The sequence below is a fragment of the Poecile atricapillus genome, chromosome 2, assembly GCF_030490865.1.
Source record: "Poecile atricapillus isolate bPoeAtr1 chromosome 2, bPoeAtr1.hap1, whole genome shotgun sequence".
Lineage (NCBI taxonomy): Eukaryota > Metazoa > Chordata > Aves > Passeriformes > Paridae > Poecile > Poecile atricapillus.
Window position 1 is genome coordinate 47,399,282 of NC_081250.1, and position 20,948 is coordinate 47,420,229.

Here is a 20,948-nt window from a genome sequence, read left to right on the forward strand (position 1 = left end):
GCCAGGCTTTGTGCCCTGACTGCACTGAGCAAGCTCACTTGGTGGTGTGGCCAACAGGATGGTAATGCAGGTGTTAATGAAAAGCTAAGAGTCTGGGTTTTGTTTTTTGTCTGTAATTGAGCAAGGGTGCTGGGGATGTCTGTTTTACTAAACTTTCTGCTGGACCACAGAAATGCAGATTGCAATAACTCTTGAAATAACTTTTGAAATAACTCTAGCAGTTTACTCTTCATGTGTCAAATCTGGCTCAGCTGATTTGCCATTTAGTTTACAACAGAGGTAAGGTAACTTTTTTCCTCTGTCTGCCATTCAGACTTCCAGCAGGAAATAAGTAGGGGCAGGGGACTCTTTGGCTTCTGTGAAAGGATATTGTGGGGAGGGCAAGCACCGATGAACTGTTATCTCTGTCCTTTTCCAATAATATGCTGAATAACAGCTCTTGTCGGTGTGTTTGCAGAGGTCAGGCATATGAGCAGGATGGTGACAGTGATATGACATCCTGTGCTGCAGTACAGTATTTGTGGCCAGGGTTACCTCTGCTGTGCACTGCTGGGGAGCCTGATGCTCCCACATAGGAAACATCTGTCATCTCATCTCACAGTCACCACTGCTTGATACCGAAAATGAAGATGATATTGAGGGTTATTGAGATGTTACACTGATGGCTTCAGCCTAACATTATCAGTATTCTGCTTCACTAGTTCAGGTATCCTGTGCTTCCCCCTTTGTCTCCTCTCCCTCTCTCTCTGGCTCTTTTTTTTTTTTTTTTTTTAAGCAGCAGCTGGTTGGCTAGAGTGGAGCTTATGGGGAAAGAAACTCAGATTATCACCAGTCTCAGAATAATTTTAGTAACACAGTTTTGGAAGAAAAGTGACTTTGGTGATTTATTTCTATTTTTACATACATATATAAAGGTTTTTTAAGGCCTTCATCCAGTAAAGTGTTAGCTGTCAGTTCTGCAACTTCAGCATTTTTGGGGGGAAAAAGCTCCAAACAAGATGGCCCACCTATTACAAAAAAGCAGGGAGATGTAGTGGCTTATAAAACAAAGCTGCCTTAGTCCGAGCTGGCCACTGTGTATGCAGAACGTGGCCCTAGAAGTTTGTTTTATTTTTGCCCTTAGACTGCATGGTGCTTAGTTTCTGTCCAGTTTAACCAACAGGCACTTAGTTATGCTGGGTGCTGTGAAATGTCTCCTGGCTACTTTGAAGTTTCAAAGGAGCCTGACAGAAGTACTTGTTTTTGTTCTGTTTTATTGCACATATCTGTGTCATCAATCACGCAGGGTGAGTACGATGCAATGGTTTTCTGTATTTGATCCAATTTGTGATAACGTGAGAAGCTGGAAAGAAATGAGAGTGATGTATATCCACAGACAAGCCTGCAAAACTTTCCTGGGAAAATAAACGTGGGAACAGAAAACAGCAACACTGTGCAGAAAAAAAAAAAAAAAAATCATGTTGGGGAAAGCCATACTCAGTAACTCAGGGAAGAATTTCCTCTTGCTTGTGTGAGTATTGCTGGGGTCAGTGGAGCTCTGCACCTGTAAAACAGCCTCAGCTGGGGATGCCTTCATTCTGCTTTTGAGCTCCACGGTCTCCCTCCCAGCTCTGGCAATGGACAGAATGCTTGCAAACTAATCTTTGCTCAGGTAAATCAACTTCAGTAGATAGTCAGCTGGAGAAATTCACTTCTTGCTTCTCCAAGCAAGAATATATCACTGCACAGGGCTCACCAGCACTTCAGCCTCACAAAATCCATGGGTGTGTTTTCAGGGTGCTCTGTGGGTGTCCCACAAGTGTTGCTCAAGTCCCCAGCTATGACCCAAGCTGGAGGTGGGTCTGAAGGCTGTTTGGGTGGCAGTAGGTGCTCTCGTGAGCTGTGCTAATAGGCACCTGCTTGCTGCTGCCCTTAGGTGCATAAATGAGAGAGCTCCTTCCTGCTGGTCCCTTATAGTCTGTGGTGGTCTGGGGTAGTCCAGGGTGCTCTCAGGAGCTGGAGTACAGTCTTGTTGCAGTACCAGGAGCTGCCTCACCTGGTTTCTTAAGTCCAGAAATACAGCACAGCAAGTCAAGAAGATTAGTAAAACTGTGTAAAGGGAAGCAGAGAATCTTAATTTTACATGTTGGGGATTTTTATGCCAGTGAAAAGACTTGCGTTGGGCTTTGCCTTGGGGTTTGATTTTTTAAAAAAATTTTGGTTGGTTGAGGTGTTTTTTTGTTTGTTTTTTAATGACCTGGTCACAGCAAGTAACTTTAAAACCCCTTGGGCTTGTTCTTTCAGGTGTTAACAACAGGGAAAAGTACTGCTTCTTTCCAGGTGAGGCTAGAAGGCTAAGCTCCTCCTGTCTTCCAGCTCTTTGTATTGAGGGAACAGTTGTGCCAGAAGGAAAGAGGGCCAGACTTTAATTCAAATGAAACAAAAAGTAAGAAAATGTCATTTTGTAACCTGCTGAAGGGAGGAGAGGGGGAAAAAAAAACCCAACTAATTCAAGGTCTTCACGCTTGTTCCCAGAAGTGCTAAATTTCTGAAGAGCAGTGAAGGGAATGTACACTAAATCAGTAAGCATGACTACTACTCCTAAGCTATTTTGAAATTCATTGCTGTAGTGCAAAAATAATGAAATACAGCAAGGTCCTCACCCTCTTTTCTCATATTACAAGGATCTATGTTTATCACAGTGTTTGAAGTGAAGGAGCGAGGTGTTTTCATTCAGAGGACTACAGGGTAATTTTAGAAGAGCTTAACTCGATGAACGAGGAGGCATGACACATAATTGGATTGAAGTATCAAGTCTGGGGTGAATTTGCTCAAACCCGTGGTGTTTCTTGCAGGTGTTGTTCAGAAGATCTGGGATTTATTGACAGAGAGTCAGAGCTGTCTCTGGGGTCATCCCCTCTATCTGACCCTCACGTCCTCCCCATTCTCAGGGGGAATGAGGGAACCAACTGCTGCTTCTCACCAAAAAAGTAAAGAAAAACGTAGGGTAAGTTCAGGTCAAAGGCAACAAGTGTTCTTGTGGAAAATAAGTAGCCCCATGTTTCCAACCCTAGAGGATGTTTCCCCTGGACAAGGATGGTGGGAGTACCCCAGAACTGTCCCATACCCCAGGTCCATAGGGAAGGGTACTTTTTCCACTCCTTATCCAAAGCTGCCTCAGGCCTGTCCCTCCTTGCCATAAACTGATCTCGTGGCTCCTGTGACACCCTGTGACTGCTTTCTCTGGCTGTCAGGTGTTGGGGTGCCAGCTGGCTGCTGCCATGAAGAAGTGTGGGGCAGGCATGTGCAACACTGACCAGCACCACCGTAAAGGTGCAAACTCCAGTCTGACTGTGTGCTTCAGAGTCTGCAAGTAGCCAAGGGATCAGTTGTGATCCCCTTCCCCAGCATGGTTTTCAGTGGAGGAGTTCCAACTGGTTTTCATGATGCTTTATAATACTGAGAAGTAACTTGGTAAAGACCTCTTAACTAGTTTTTTTTCTTGTCAGCACACTTTCCAGTTGACTGAATGAAAATTGATAGAGGGTTTGAAGGCCAGAACTTGTACTCTATCTAAAGGAGGTTTGAAAAACATCTAGCAGCGTGGTTCTTCTGCATCCCTAGAAGGTTGTTCCAGTGATTGACTCTTTTCACTATAAAAAAAGTTATTACTTGCATACCTGTAGAGTAACAAATACAAATACCAGTATAAGGTTTGTACTTAGCACTGGTGTTGGTTTTTTTCTTGGCATGGACAGCAAGCCTTAGGAACCTGTCAGTCCTTCTTTTTCCCCAAGGTTTGTAACTGGTTAGCTGTTTTCAGTTTGGTTAGACAGAAGCATAGAGGTGTCTCAAAGGCAGGAAATTAATCTCAGTTTCTATGTCTGAGACCTGAGTCAGTGTTCCAGCTGGGGGAACAGTAGGTAGACCTCAGCCCAAAATTGCTTTCTGGGAGGCAGGGGGTGGACAGGCAAGCCCTGGGTAACCCTTGCTGTGCCACCATATTTGAAAGTTCTTCTTCTTAGCCTTACCCACCCCAGGAGACCTTTAGCACACCCTCTTGTCACCTAATAAAAAAAGAAGTTTCTGAGCCAACCTCTGAAGCAGACTCTTCCTATTAAGACATGAGGAAAACTTAATCTTTCTCAGCTTGCACTAGGTGCTGGAGGCAGTAGAACCACTTTTCCCATTGTTCCCCTACACAAAATAACAGGGTGGGGCTTTTACTTTCCACTCCAGTTTCTTAGTCTGGGCCGAGAGGTGGGGTTTTACAAGGGGCAGTTCTCCAACAAACTGGAGTTTGCTAATTTGCTTGGGAAGGGGTATGGTGTAGTACCTTGCCTCCTTGACTGTATTGTGTTTCCCATTCCCAAGATGATGGAAAAAGATTGGACCCCCACAGAACAGACATCATAGCAGTTTATCATGGTAGTAGCGATGGTTGTACTTCAGAGGCTCATCACCAGCTTGTATTTGTTGTTTCTATGCTGTTGCTGAAGCTCTCAGTGGTCGGTCAAAGCCCTGAGGTGCATCTGTTTTATATCTCTTTCTTTGTTAAGCTACTTGGTTTTCCCTCCATTGGGTTAAGCTGGAGCCTTGCCAAGAATAATTCCCCTGCAAGAAAAGATCAGGAAAGAGGGCCTGGCTCGAGTAACCTGACTATGCTAATAAGTATTAAACGGCGAAAGAACAAATACACCCTCTTCTCCTTATGTAATAGAGAGGAAATCCTGCCTCCTGCAACTTCAGAGAAAACTTAAGAAAAAAGGAATTGTTAGATGATATCATTTATGTGCACTTCACAAAGGGATTTTAATGAGCAGTAGAAAAAATGATTCATATAAAGCCACCATTAATTTGCACTTTCTGATATCTCAGAGGACAAAAAAATGGGGTGATAGAAGAGCTGTTGTTTTGGGGGTTGGCCTTTTTTTTGGTCCCCACCTGCATGAGACCAATGATATTTTACTTACTGGAGACTAATCGGAGCCTTGAACTGCCTTCTGCATACCATCTGGCATGGGAAAGCAGCAGGTCAGACACTGAGTTATGTAGTTTTCCAGTAAAATGAAACTCGACTGATTTAGTCCTGTTCAGGATTTGGCCCATTCCTTTGCCTGTGTAAAATCACATGAATGCTGCCAAGCTTAATGCTAAAGAGCACTGCCCTCTCCTTGGGGATTAGGGCTCCTCTGAGGTACTGCTCCTGCTTGGATAGGGGTCCCAGCCCCTTTCAGGACTACTGCTGGGAGAACAGGTGATGTCAGCTTCAAATTAATCAAATAATACGTTAATTAAATTCCATTTCCAAACTTCTGCTTCCTGTGGATGCAGTACTGAGCCGCTCTACAAGGGCATCACCTACTCCTCCTGCAGGAGATGGGCTGCTTGCTCGAGATACTTTGCTGCTCCTGGGTCTTTGCAGGACAGATCAAAAGCTGACTTGCATCAAGATCACGAAGGGCGTACACCATCCCTGTGTCCAGACACTTGGAGAAGGCATCTGGAGCCACGTGCTCTGCAGGAGATCTCAGAGGTGAATGCACTGAGCTGTTTGATCCTGCTTGGTCTCTGTTGCCACAGCCCCCACAGCTTTCCTTCCTCAGACATGACATAGGAATGTAGGACAAGCCCTTGAAATTACCCCTGAGTAGCCTTTCCAGGGATTTTGTGTTTTAAATGGAGATCTGGGCATTGTTTTAACTTTGCACAACTGCAGTTTCAGCGTATTTTCTGAACATTCAAGAGCTGTATCCAACCAGTCATTTTTATCTGCTTTAAAGTTGAGAATGTGGCTGGAAAAACAGTACCGTTTAAAGGCTGGTTTAGCCATATAAAATAAACATTATTTTTCTCCTTTTTAAAATTATAACCATGCCCTGCCACTGTTACTTGTGCCATAAAGCTTGACAAAAAGGAAACAGATTAATAGAGAAAGCATTGGTTCATATTATTCTTTTCTCCCAACATGTCTAGTTGATACATCTGGCAGCACTTAATGGCCACATATTTTCAATCCATGCATGTTTGACTATTTTGCACATGTTATTTTGTGTCACTGGGTTAATGTTGCAGGTATTTTGGTAAAGCAGAGCTGCCAGCTTATTCCTGCAGATCCTGCAAGGTTTGCTTTATTCCATGTGGCAAAGATTAAATGGGTTGGCTGATTTATGGTCATAAATTGGTGAATTATTAAGTGATATTGTACTTCCTGTTCCTGAATCACAAGCAGAGGCCACAAGACTATAAGCTCATCCTGTTTGACTTCTCAGAAAGCTTGTCCCACATGACTGTAGGAGACAGACTACATACCTACACATAGGGCTTCGTTCTCTAAACAGAAATATTTAATGCTTTGTGATTTTTCTGTGGTTTGGCAGCTTGCAGTACAGCTGCAGGAAGGGTGATTTTCTAACCTTGTCTTTGAAAAGAGCCATAGGATCATTCCCATTTCTTACTGGGAAAGAAGAACCAAGGGGCTGCTAAGTTCCTGACAAGGTGCAAGCAGAAACTCGGCCAGTCACTGTTAACTAGAGGAAAACACTGTCTCTGCAACCAAGTGCTGGTCTAGCTCACTCTGAATATGGGTCTCCAGTGGTGTTAAACAGGGAGATTTAGGACACAATCAGGTTTTCTCAAATTTAGCTGCATCCTTCTTGATGGAGTTGAGCTTCAGTGTGTTTCCTACAGCTTCATTGTTAGGAGGACCCTGCTTCTTTAGTCTCTAATTGGTGTTTCTCTGGGAAACTCACCCAAATCATGATTTCAAGATTTGGCTGAGTGAGCACAGAGGAGGTGATAGGTCATGGATTACAGTGTGCATGCAACTTTATTTTTAAATCATATTGTTCTTCATTGTAATGCAAGTGTAAGCTGACAGATGGAAACACAGTGTCCTTACTGAAATAATTACAATATGCTGCAGTAATTTCTCAACACTATTATATGGTGTGGTGATGGAGACAAGAACTGTGGCACATTAATAATAGCAGTGGTTAAAAATAGGAACGCAGTAGCTTCTTCGAGTTTTTCTTTTCATTATTATTTTACAGAGGTACTGTGCTTTGTTTGAGTAATAGCTGGTGACCCCCACTGATTTATCAGAGAGTGAAAGTGCACAAAGGCTTTGCTGAGGGGTCCTTTCTCATGTTGGTCCTCTCCCTCATCTCAGGCCTTGGTGCTCTACAGTGGATTCCAAAATGGCTTGTAAGGTGCTGAGAGCGGAATGGGCATCATATCAGTAGTAGATAAATATGTAGGGAATATGTAGCCACAGTAAACAAGGATATTTTCTGTCAATAAACTATTTCACCTCACCGCTGGCATATAGAGCATATTCATGTCCTGATCAGACCACGTGGCATTTTCAAATGGCATGAGTGTTTTAAACTGCTCGGTCACTGCTGGGGAGGCTCAGTGCTGCTGACCTCCTTTCCATCCCTGCTGCTGGGGGTTTGTGCAGGAAGGAACCTGGCATCAGTGCCAAGCTGTTATTTTCAGTGCCTGTGATAAAATTATTAGAGGCCAGTGAGTAAGAGAAATAAGTTTACCCTGCATATGCCTCATGTGCGTGCATGTTCCAGAAATTCAACTCTGTATAAAAATATAATCTAAAAAACAATTAATTCCTAAGGAAGGATACATCTGGGGATATGTTGTTGTGTGTGCTAGGGTTGGCTGAGAACACAGTGGATACTGTATGTGCACTGTGAGTGCAGTGGAATTAATGCAGCCTGCTTGTGCAGAATGGATCGGTATGGCTCTGATTGAGGCTGTCTGGAAGGGAGCTTCATGGCTATGCAGGCTTTCTGTCCATCTGCTCTGTCCCTGTGTCTGTCATGGAGCTGGGGGAGAGAGAGCACAGTAATGCCCTTCTGCCCTTTGCGGTGAACATCCCAATGGGCAAGGCTATACCTGGGAGCAGCTCTCACCGTAGGCTTACGGATAAAGAGGGAGAATCAGAAGATTTCCTTCTGCGTGCCTGTTTTTCTCCCTGTTTTTATAGGTGTTTCAGGTAACGTGCTCGAACTCCTGTGCAAATTTAGCTACAGCAGCTGTCCAAGCCATTCACAGCTGAGCAGGTTTTTAATGGGTTACTGAACAGCTAATTGATCAACTCTGCTTTGGCTGCGTGAGGCAGTGGCAGCCTTCCTGCCCTAAATCCCCTGTGCTTGCTGCACGCCAGTCCTGCAGAACCACCATTCCCTCTGCTCCACGAGGCGGGCGGAATAAAGAGGCTGTTGCTTTTGCCTTCAGACTTATCCTTCGACTCCTTGGTATTTATAGCTCCGTTGTTCCCCTCCGCTTCCGTGCCGCTCGCTCGGTCACAGCCCTGCGGGTGCGGAGGCGCTCAGCTGCCCAGGGCTTGCTCCAGGCTCACTTGAGGTAATTGCCGGTCAGTGCCTCCCCTCTCTTGCTCAGGCTTGGCTGGAGTAAAGGGTAGCCACCTTTCTGCCAAAGTGGAAGCCGTGAGCCGTTGGATACGTGCTGGATGTGGACTTAGAAACCATATATTTGGTTTCTTTATTTATTCTGTTTAAACAAATAAGACCAAGTGTGGTTTCATTTCAGTGCCACTCAATTGCAGGGTGTTGTGTCAAAAGCAGGTCTTAATTTGGTGTTGAAAAATGAACTGCTAGGCAAGTTTTTCTTTCATACATGCAAGGCAAGTTCTACGGGTTTGCTGTCAAACTTACTACCTGTAGAATGTTAAATGACTACCCTACTCCTCTTTTTTTTCTCCTTCTAAGCAGGCAGAAATATGGAGTAGTGTGAACCGCTGTCAGGGAGGACAGTCTTAGCTGGGAACAACCCATATGACTTGTTTTAAAACAGTCTGCTTTTCTCCTAGGGCAGGAAATTTCCAGTGGTAATCCCATCTTAAGCTAACATAGGCAGATACTGCTCTTCCACCAGATGCAATGATGGGATCCCTTTCCATAAGGATTGCCTTGGGGAAATCTTTGAGTTGTTCCCCTCTTGTGATGTGTGGGGCTGCTGGTGGTGAGGCATGTACCAGCACCACAATACATAGGACAGGAAGTACACTGTGTCTGCAAGAGCTTCTGCCCCCATACACAAAACACCAGAGCTGCCGGTGAATTCAGAGCTAAAATAAATGTTATTGTCAAGAAGATGCTGCAGTGGTACCTGGCTACACTTTGTAACCTTTATTCTGACCAGCCCAAGTGTTCCTATGATTCTGGCAGCAATGACAGTGCAATTTTTGGCTATCTATCTGTCTGTATCTTCCTGCTAGTCCTTTGTACAGCTCTTTCCATTATCTCTAGCTGTGTTTACGGTCCCCTTTCATAATCAATGGAGGCTGCCAGCGCTGCCCACTGCCCTCCGTGCTGGCTGCTCTCCTGAAAACACGGCACTGAGCAATAAGCAGTATGTGGCCTGGGTGAGGGCACGGGGGCTGGTACTGCTGGCAGAAACACAGAGGTACTCCCAACACATCCCAGAGGGTTTTCTTGGTGAAGATTACCCGTTGGTTACCAAGAAAACCCCCCAATGTCATATTTTAATTGCTTCTGAGCTCTCTAGTGCAAAGCAGCGCTGCACAAAAGGAAGCCGTGGTTTAAAGGAGGAGATAAGGTTTCAGTCATCAGCTCATGGATATAGATACAGATAGATATTTGAATAACATCGACTCTGGGCTGTAAAAGTTCTGGAAAGATTGCTGCTGGATGGAAGCTGTGCAAAAGCCACCTCCAAGCATGTGGAGTTTCCCATTTCTATTTTAAACTGAGAGCACTTGGACTTGGCTGTGGTTTGACTTGTTTCTCTATCCATTTTTTTTCCTTTTCTTTTTTCTGTGTGTGTGTGTAGCAGTTTTTTTGCGGAGAGGTATGCAAGGATGATGTGACCTGTATTGCCCAGCTGAGCTCTGAAATTTGGCAAAAAGAAACTGAAAGTAAGAAACTAGGCAAATATCTGTGTATTGGTTGTCCATAGGTTGAAAGGAAATTACGTCATATATTTTCTTCTATCTTTGACCTTATCTTTGAAGCTTGCTCTTGCAACCTGAACATGATCCCCCCCCCCACTTCCATATCCTCTTTCCACCCCTACTGAATCTAAAGCCTTTTCACTGGTTTCAATTGGCTTTCTGTCTTATCATATCTTAAGTACTTACAGTTATCTCAAATGCTGCTTGATCAAGCCTTTGCCTTCACACCATGAGGGTTGAATATCATCTCTCACCTACAAGGCTGAGGACTTCAGTTTCCTTGGATCATCTGTGATGCTTCCCCCAAATCGTTCTAATGCCATCTTCTTGTTCCAAGATGTGCTGCAGCATTTCTTTCTCTGCTGAGGCCTCTTGCCAGGCAGTTTGAAAATCAGTGCCTTTTAAGATACATCAAGTTTCAGGCAGAAGCTGCCTGAAAACTACAGCCTCACCTTTTATGTCAGGGAGGTGTTAGGAATTCTTGCAATTAGACAAGGCTCTTATACCATTGCTTTAAAGGAAAAAAGAATTTATATTTCCCATTTCTGTTACTCAGAGGTACTAAAAACTCTGCAGAAAAATTACTTGTTAGCTTCCTGATGTGTTGGACATGGTATTATTTTTAACTTCCTGGAGCAGTTGTTTTAAAGGAGATTGTATGTACCTTAGGCACTTGTCAGTGTGAGTGCTCAGTATTTTTTTCCTATCTGATTATGCTGTGCGGGTGCATGCTGCACTGACAGTTTACAGTTCCTCTTCCATATGCATCTTATCTTCCTGAAGATAGTGTCTGGAGATGTCAGCTCTGTGAGGAGAGACTGATGAATTTATATCAGAAGAATCTTTTTGTCTAGCAGCTCTTCAGCACAGCACGCTGTTAAGAATATCTCTTAAAAATAGAAAGTACTGGAGGAATATCAGCTTTGTCATGGCAGTGTCGTTCGTCATCAGTGCCAACTTGATTTGGCTAATCCCTGGTATTAGTAGGAGAAAGCCTGAGTTGCCCACACAAGGTTCCCTGTGCCCTAGTTTTTAGAGTGCTTGGTGATATGTTTTGGGGTCTCCAGCCAGACCAGCATGAAGTGCGTGTGCTCCCTTACTCGCACCTAAGTGTGTTTTTCAGTAGGAATGTAACTATGATGGTCTAAAAACTTCAGTTCTTCTGGAGATGGGATTTCCTTGTGTATTTAGCTGCTGCAGGCCAATTTCATGTTATCAAGGAGCAAGGGTCATACAACAGCATGAATCCACCATCCAAAAAAAGCACAGAGATTGTTGCTTCCATTTTTTACTCCCTGTGCTTAGCTCAAGTTCTACTTCCCAGGTCTACTCCTCAAAATTGGGATGTTCTTAGAAATGCTGTCAGATCTAGACCTTTTTTTCCCATTGAATTGATGGTTAAATTTTGGACAGTGATTATTCCTTGGTTTTCATCCTCCTGAATGCCTCATCCAGTCAAACACTTGTGCATGTTTCCCTGTCACCCTGTTTTTATGTCTTGTTTTCCATACTGGCATTTTGCTTTATGGGTGCAATGAATGGCAAGATATATTTTAGTACTGTGTTATTGCCCATAGGTATTAAATTACTGGTTTGATTATTTTTATAGATTGTTTTTATAGCACAACTTTAGAAGGCAGTCAGTCATGCTAACAAAGTCTGTGTGAGGCACACCTCTTCAAATAATCTGGAATGCTTTCCATGGAGCAATGATTACTTCTTCCTCAGAATAATCAAAAAGGAGTGGGATCAGCATTGTAAAAGCTTTATAATTCTCCTCCATGGACTTCGTAGACCTGCAGTTTGTAAACACCATTGAGAAAAATCACTGCTGCCCTCTATGTTGCTTCATGTCTACTATGGAATCCAATAAAATTGTCACGAGGGTTCAGCATTCAATATTCTAGCTCCTTCTCCCTGGGGGTGTCTGCACGGCCAGCTTCACCATTTCTCCACTGTTTTTGGGATGTTAGCACCTGTTCAAACTTGAGAAGATCAGTGGCAAACTGGAGGCATGTGTGGCATGGCAGTGGGTGGCCAGGGCATTAGAGAGAACCTATGGGGAACATCATGAGCATCCACACAATTCTGTTTCATGCCCTGCATGTAGTTTGTTAAGAGCTTGTTTGACTTGGAACTTGTTAAGAGTTTGCCTTGGAGCTTGTTACCAAACATGCAAATCATACCAAAAGCTGCACAAGACATAATTTTGCACCAGTATGTGAATCCCATGAAGCAAAATTTCCTCCTTCATCCGTTTCCAAGATACGTTTGCACTTCAGCTCCAATAATTGGAGAGCTCTGGGCCTGCATGAAGCAGACTTTCCCACACAAGTCTGGTGTTTCTGAGACTGTTTTGTGCTGAAGCCCCTGACCTAAATAAGGTTAAGGATCTGGGCTACACAATTAGCACCCAATGCCAAGAAAGGAAAAGCTAAGCTTGAGCTACCATTCCCTGCTTGGCCAGGGCTGGTCTGCATAGGGGGCTCGGTAGTCCTCTTGCATCCTTATGCTGTAAAGGCCATTCTTATATCCAGACGTCTCCGAGCCTGGCACACAGGGGTCCTCTGTGACTGAGAAGCTTTCAAAACTCCTTCCTGCATGTCATTGTGCAGCTAGAAGCTGGGATTGCTTCCAGCTCACTGAAGACACTCTGACATTGTTCCCTCCTAATCCCCTCCTTCTCACAGAGTATGGTTTTTCGGAAGGCTAGCATGTTCCCTTGTTGGCTTTCCATGCGGGAACACAAGCGGCGGTTCCTGGGAATAACGTAACCCTGAATTAGCGATGAGCCAAGGCGGAGGGCGGCTGCGTGGTGTGATGGTGGGATGAGCCTTTGGCTCTGTGGTGTGTTAGTGAGGACGCCTGGCTAGCCAGGCTGGCTTGTGGCCGTGTTCCATTTATCTGCTTGCTGGCCTGCCAACAAGAAGCGCAAATGTTTAGCATGGGTGGTGGGGCTGGGTTTCAGCAGGAAGAAACACCATCCCCCCATCCCCCTGCTTGCAGCCGCTCAGAGGATGATCCATACCTGGTTTGCTGTTTCTTTTTGTGTGCTGGTAGCCTGGGGAAATCAAAGCAGGTTAATGGGACAGGGAGAATTGTGCTTTCTACTGAACTGGCTTTTTCTTTTTTTTTTTTCCCAAACCCAGATACAAGTAGAGAGAGAGAGAGAACAAGGTAATGAATAAATAGATATATTCAGATGTCTTTACAAGGACATCTTTCAGTGCAGGGATTTGACCTTGGAGGTTTGGATTGTATAATTTATAAGATGGTGGCCTTATGGTCAACCAACCTGATACCTGAAGGTGTTGCTCCAGAAGACTTTGCACAGCTCTCAAGGCATTCAAAGAGAAAGAGGAGTAAAGGAAATATATTCCAGCTGAGTTATATCACCTTTTCCTGCCTTCTAGCAGGTCAGGAGCTCAGGTGAAGTTAGAACTTCTGGTACATCTGGCTGTGCTACTGTTTGCTCCACTGTTCCTTCCAATGTTATTATCTGTGTGTATTTGGAGTGTTAAAGGAGATATTTAAGGAGAGGGAAGCTGGGTTTTTTCAGGGTTTCTCCTAGTGATGAGAACCTGGAAACTTCTATAGCCATGAGCAGCAGCCAGCATGACTGGGATCCCTAAATCAATGGTATGTAGATGTTGGAGCTTCCTTTGCATTGTCAGGCTCTAACTTTCAAGTTTTGCCTCTTAGAAATATTAAAAAAATGGTGTTTCTAAAAAAAAAAAGCAAGATTAAGTTAGAGCTACACTTGACAATTTTACGGATCTGTTGTGATCTATAATCTCACACTTTCTGCTTTTATCCTTCAGAGCCATGTCCTGTAGAAAAGGCTGTGCTCCTGGGAGATAGGACTAAAGTGGGAGGTGGCTAAGATGCTTCACAGATCCCACAATGGTATGCATGTTCTCAGATTGGATATTAAGAAAAATTTCTTTGCTGAAAGGGTTGCCAAGTATTGGAATAGGCTGCCAAGAGGAGTGGTTGAGTTGCCAGTGTTGGAGGTCTTTAAAAGCCTTGAAGATGTGGTGCTAAGGAACAGGGTTTAGTGATGGACTTGGTGGTGTCAGGTTAGTGGTTGGAGCTGGTGATCTTGCAGGCCTTTTCCAGCCTAAATATTTCTATGATTCCATGGGTTGCTGCTGTGAGCTTTGGGTCCTGGTATGACGTAAAGGGCACAGCAGTCAGAGATGCATTGCTCCACCTCCTCCAGCCAGCCCACATCCCTTTCACCTCTCACATCCTGTAGACATGATGGGTATTTCCCTTCTTGAAAGAGGGCTTTAAAGCATTATTGTGTTCTGGGATGGGGGTAGGGCAGAGAGGAAATCAAAAGCCCAGCATGCAGGCTCTGCTGACTTAGGAAATCAGATGGTGTGCCTCGTGAGAGAGTTCTTCAGTGCAGAGCTGGTTGTGAGGTGGTTTGTGGCAACATTGATTAATTCATGTTCTCCTGCAGGAGAGGGGGGACAGATTGGTCCCTACAAAAGGTTGTCTCTGCCACGAGGTATAACCAAACTCCCTTTGCACGATGTCTTTGTATCTGTGCATGCACAAGTTGCCCCTGCTTGCTCATCAGAACAGGTTTTCTTTCTGCTTCTGGTTGTTGTCAGCAAACTTCAGCCGGTGGGAGGTTTTGTAGTGACCTGGGCTCTGGGAAAAGCACCCTGCCATCCTATTAAATGAAGGGAGGAGCATCACTGCTGAAGATCTGTTCCAGTGTTAGGTCAGCCTCTTTTTCTGATTACTGACTACTAAAATGTGTAATTTTTTTTGCCTAAACGATTTGTGCTTTTCTCTGAAGAGGAGAAGGGCAATTTAAAATTCTCCTTTCTGCTCCCTTCTTCTACCCTGCTTTTCTGAGAAAGATGTCCTTAGCATTTTTCTCTGTGCTTTTGTCATGAGATCTGTTATGTATGTTGTCATCTCCTTCTGATGTTCTCCTGGAAGTTGCTCTCCTATGACTGCCACTTCTGTAGCCTTTCTTCCCCAAGGGTGCTGCTTCTTCCCTCATCCTTTTGTGTCACTACATGGTCATTTGTACATCTGACACTGTCCAAGTGGGACCACCCAGTCTTGTCATCATTGCCTTGCTAAGCATCCTGTGGGCTTGTAACAGGTTGGGTATGACCTATAGTGTCACCCAGAGACCCGTCCTACCTCTTTGCTCCATTAGGGCTCACTTTTTAGTTTCCTCATGCTTATCCCCAAGGATGGTGCTGCTTTGCTGTTGACCTTACTGAGATGCCAAAATTGCCATCTTGCACACAGCTTTTTTATTTAGTGAAGTGACTGAATGGTGCAGTACCTGCTTTCTTTTATCATCTGTGGCATGGCCAGTCTTTTCCTGGATATTGGTGTTTCAGGCATTGGGGAAGCAGTTGTGATTTTCCTTACTGGTTTATATGTGTACACCACAGTAGGGTTAGCATTTGCTTAGTATTTTATTGCTTAAGCTAGTGAAGCTGGTGAGCCTCTAAGGGACCACAGGCACTTCAGCTGTAGATTAAGATTTGGGAAGCTCCAGGTGTCTGATTGGAATTGTGCATGAGAGGAGCCAGCCTGATGAGGGACTGGGCTTTCCAAGCTGCTGTTCTATGGACTCCCCTTCATCAGGATCCTTATTGCTGGGTATCCTGGCCACCTGGACTGCAAACCAACATCAGTCCCACTGAAGTGATTAATGTATGTGGAGGCTTCAGTACCCTTAATATGTGCTGCACATCTGCAAAAAACTGGAATGCTTAGCCAAGGTGAGTGGAAAGGAGAATTGGTAAATGGCTTCTGCCTCCAAACCCCTTTTCCTTTCTGAGCCTTTAGTCATGGAGCAATAAACAGGAAAAGTAATTAAATCACCTTTTTGATGCGGTGCAGGTGTGCCAGAGTTATGCCCTATTAAAAGTTCAGTAAACGCTATTAACCTTTCTTACACTGCTAGGACTTGCATAACTTCAGGAACTTCTTTCCCTTACAGCCCCTTACAGAGGCTATGTGGTGTGTATGTTATTTTTCTCTTTTCTCTATAAAGCAAAAAAGACATGCCGTTTTTGTTTAACCAAGGGAGATAAGAGAACTTCCTCTTACTCAATCCTGTGGCAATGCAATCCCAACCCAGCTGAATTTAAGCATGTGTAGATGTCTGCCTTTGGCAATTTTTATTTTTGTTGGTGAGAGAGAGTGAGAGTCAGTGTTTCTCCTCTTTCAGTGTGAATCCTAGTAACCCCTAAGATGTCTGGCTGGATCCTTGCCTGTGCAGGGTTATTTCAGTTCAGGGAATGCACAGTGCTGCAGCTTGTGGCAGGCTGCATCCACTCGCAGGCAAAGCGCCTTAAATCTTTGCCCTACACACACTGTGTAGCACAAATAAGAAGATGCTGAGAATCATGTGTTTAACAAAATCTCCTTTCCATGGCTCTTTGAAGAGCTTTAAAAAGATTTATTTTTTTTTAAATCCCCAACAAGCTCAAGGTCTTTTAAAATTAGACGGATTTGGGATTTTGCTTTTAAGTTTACCTGTATTCTCTCTAAAGGAAAACCTTTGGTGACAGGGCTGACACAGCAGAATTGTGTTTATTGTCCACTATTATGTATCTGGTAAAGCAGATATGACAAGTGCTCCTTTCTTTAGACCTTAAATCTTTTCTTTTTTTCTTAGTGGATACTAGCAGGCTGGTTAAATAGAATTCCTCCATAGATGCAATTTATGTAATAGTAATTTCTACAGCTTTCTATAGTAACTGGCTACATACCTGTGTGATGGCTGTGCACTGCAGAAGTTGTGACAGTTTTCAGGCATCAGTGTTTATTACGAGCTTTAAAATAAAATTAATGGCCCTTCCCTTTCCATCCTCACAGCCTTTGTGATTTCTTAGGTGTTCTGCTTTTGGTTTGAATTTTTGTTTATTTTGGCTTATTTTTTAAATAGCATATGGTCATTTAAGATTAAGCTGCAGCTGTTCAGTGTTTGGGGATTTATTCGATGCCCTTTGAGAAAGAGACAGCCTTGGACTTCTGTTGCTTAACAGGGCCTTGCTGAGAAGACTGACACTTCCTGTTGCTGTCCTGTGCTTCTAAACTACCACTTATCATCCACCAGGTTTTTCCTCTGCCTCCACCTCCATAATTAATCCTCCAAAAACCAGGGCTTGCAGTTTGTAATCGAAATTATAGCTAGGAGCTATTTGACTAAATGGGGGTGGGGGTGGGGGGTGTGCACCGGGGGAGAGGAGGAATGTGAGTTACTACAAAAATCAGAGGAATGATCCAAATAGTGAAGAGTAAATGCTGAAGTAATGAATAATGCATTAATGCTGTCCTTAAGTCGGAAGTAGGAGCCCTGTACACTGTATAATTAGCCCTGCTATAACGTGTATGCATTCCTGCTCTGTAAAATGTCTAAATGACAAACTGAAACGTGAGGTGGTCTAAGTGGAGTAGACTGTGCCTGGGAGCTGTAGCTGCTCTGGGTCTGTCCCACCTCCATCTCTGACACGATGCTGGACGAGAGCCATCCTTTCTCTGTGGCTTCAAGCACGTTCTGATCACTGAAGAAGCAGCACGTGTCCCTGAGATCTCCCGCTCGCTGCTTGTTACTCTTTCTCAGCAGCCGGAGCTGATCCAGGTTAATCTGGGAGCTTCTCGTCCGCCAAGTAAATTGGCTTCACCCTAACGGCTGCTGGATACAGCTTGCTGAGCAGGAGTGGTGACTGCTCACACCACCTTGTCTGCAGCTGCAAGAGACAGCCAGGCTACACCCTGGCTGTTTGGGGCATCACCACTTGCTGCCTCTGTAAAGAATGTGGAAGTCCACAGGGAATGGAGTATGAAGACATGAACTTTAAATTACACAGGCAGGAGAGTTGCTGTGTATTGGGAACAGGGCACGGGGAGAGGTTTTCCAGGTGGTCACCTCTGGCATTTGGCCAGTCCTGCTGCCCATTGAGGGAGACAGAGCCCTGCCATACGGCCACCCCAGGAAGGTGGATGTGGCCAGCGTGGTCATGGTGCTGGCACTTGGGAGCAGGGTGCCTGGGCAGTGCTGCTGTGTTTCAGCATGATGCTGCTCTGCCTGGCCTTGCTCAGCTGTGCTGTACTATTCCTTATCAAATCCCGGCACTTGGAATTGACACTAATTCTCATTTGTTTGCTTTTGTTTATTTACTTTTTAAACACTCTGACAAATGCAGGGATTCTGCTTGCCATAAAGTCATGACTCATGCTCTTGAAATTGCAGGAATTGCTCTAGAAATAACATGTTGTCCTGGCTTTGTTGCTTGTTCTGCCCATTCACCCAAAGTTTCAGGGGGCTTCACTTTGATGGCAATCCTCTTGAGCTTCCACAGCACCTGGCTTTTCCTTAGGACCAAGGAGAAACTGTGCACAGACCTCTGCTGCAGGGAAGCATTTTCTAGGCAGGCCGCTGTGCACAGTGTTTCCGTGGACATTGACCAAAAGACCTGTTTTTGTAACAGTGCTAATTATTGCAGGCAATATAAGCTTCTATGTGTGTACACAAATAACACTCTTGATTTGAAGCTTGCTATTCCACATAGAAGTGTTCCACAATTTGAAACTCTCAGTGATAACTTCCATGACAGAAACTTAAGATTTTTCCTCTTCTCTAGGAGAAATAGATCACTTTAATGAGGTTCCTTAACTGATGGAGTTTGTCCTGATCTCAAAGTCAAAAGCTACTAGAACAAAGAGGCTGCTGTGATAAATGAGTGTAAAGTAACTCAACTGTGCTATTTGCTAAGCACATTATAGAACAAGGGGAAAAACCTTCTGCTGTGCTTTCTCCAAGGAAACTTCTAACATGGCACTTTAATAAACCCATGACAGAAAATGCCACACAGTTTAGGACCTAGGCAGGAGCTCAAATAAAGGATTAGTTGCTCTCCACCTACCTCATTCCTGAGGTATGACTGATTTGACTGTGGTCTTGTCCTTGGTGAGACATCCCTTTTGTGTATCTTTTGGTCAACTATTTCACAACAGCATGTCATCTGCTGTGGAGGGCAGCTCCAATCTTGACAGCAGGCTGCAGCCCAGAAAGCCTGGGAACCACCAAATGAGATACTTATATGGACAGTGGTGGCATCCTGTTATGTGAGATGAGAGCAGCAGGGAAAGCGGAGAAGCCCTTTGCCTTCCTTACCGTGTGTCTCTGAAGAATCTGGCACAAGCTGCTGCTGGGGCGGGGAAAAGAAAACATTACTTGACCCCTGTATCTAGTCAGATAAGCCTCTTCCTTTGTCAACAAAGACCTTTTGTGGCAGTAGATATTTCCCATGCAGGATGATTATCTTTTATGATGAGTAATGTTATAGTTATGCTATATAACAGTGTGTAATTTGAGGGAATGGCCACTGTAGCAAACAGTAGGCATTGAATCCAAAAGATCCTAAAGAAACTCAGCTGTGCCAACGAAGCCCTGTGAAGCTCAAATGGAAGCCCATAGCCCAGCACTGCAGGTGAAATAACTCCCTGCTTTAGTAGAAGCAGGCAGGTGGTTGTTTTGGGATCTTCAGAACAGACAGTAAAAGAAGCTTCCTCACTCAGAAGCTGGTGCAGCACTGGAAGATGTTATCTCAAGGTCATGGTTTCTCAGTGTTTTAGAGGTTTTCAAGACTACAGCTGACCTCCTGGTAGCCCCGTGCTGAGGACACTGCTGCATCAAATGGTCTCTTTTGACCAATGTTCCTGTGTTTGTGGTTCTGCAGTACTGCTAGAGACAGGCACACAGGATTTGGTTGGTAGAGGATTCTTCTCTTTGCCATGCACAATCTCAAGGAATTTTCTGAGATGCAGTAGAAAAAGTGAATGGTAGCAGCCTGTGAAAATAGGCCATAGTCTGCTTGGCTGCATGTTTACGTTGCTTATGCTTTCTTTTTGAGTGGTCTGTCCCTTCTGCTTGGTGTATCTCTGCCAGCAAACTAAGCAGAGGCTGGTTTGAGGACAGCTGTTGGCTGGGAGAGTGTCGACTCAGCCAGTTTTTCTGACTTTGAGAACTGAGGATGGATTACATTTGCTCCCAGATTAGAGTTACAGCTATGTGATGCATCCACTGGAGGTTTAAATCAAAACCTTTCCGTGTTACTCCGATACTCAGAGCAAAGGCTATATGTGGTTGTGGCTTTTGGCTAACTGGAGGCTTAAACTTCACGTAACCCTCATCACACTTCAAAGTCATTACTGAAGTACAAAACAACTGCACTGATAGAAAGACTGTCTGGTCTGTTATTTGGGTTAAAGTTATATAAATGTCACTTCAAATGCCCCATAAGCTAAATTCTCTTTTCTAATGCAGTATCATGTGATGTTGTAGATGAAGCTGATAGGATACCGTTGTAATTAGCTCTTGGAAAGAAGGCTTTTGACTTCTTACCCTTATTTGACAGATAGTTTTCTTATCTAATTTGTGCTTTCTGTGTGCTCTTGCAGATACAGCCTCAGTGTTGGCTCATTTGTTTTCTGACTAGCATTTCTGGCTACCTAAGAGTGTACCATCAGTGTAAACAAAATTCTTTATGGCTTAACATCAACACCACTTGTAAATAGTAGTGAAGACTGACAGAAGGCTGAGATGTCTATTGTGGCTTCTCTGACATTTAAAGGCTTGGGTGTGTGCAAGATGGAGGAGTGTCATCTTCACTGGTATACAAAACTTGGGTTTTCTGCCTTTGCTACCTCTGGCCCGCTTCTTTTCACAGTTTTCCATTTCTTCACTTTTTGTTTTGGACTGTGCAATTGACCTCTGTTTCAGGATGATGAATGTTCATATTCATTCAAAGTTTGGGTTGTTCTGTTTTTTGGTAACCTTTGAGTGGGCCAGCTGAGTGACAGTTCTGAGGAATTCTCACCTATTGTGACCTTTCCTTCATCATATGGGATAGATGCTGTAAAGAGAGCACCCCAGCTGCTGGCGGTGGGTCCTGACGCCGTTCCTGTGTGTGGAGCAGCAGATGGCTGTGCTGACTGACGCTCCGCTCTGTTGACATGCAGA

At 44.3% G+C, this 20,948-nt stretch overlaps 1 protein-coding gene across 1 annotated transcript in view; it reads left to right on the forward strand.

Annotated features, from left to right (window-relative positions):
- EEPD1 (endonuclease/exonuclease/phosphatase family domain containing 1) overlaps nucleotides 1–20,948 on the forward strand; it is a 62,170-nt gene that overhangs the window by 1,720 nt on the left and 39,502 nt on the right. The window lies entirely within an intron of this gene.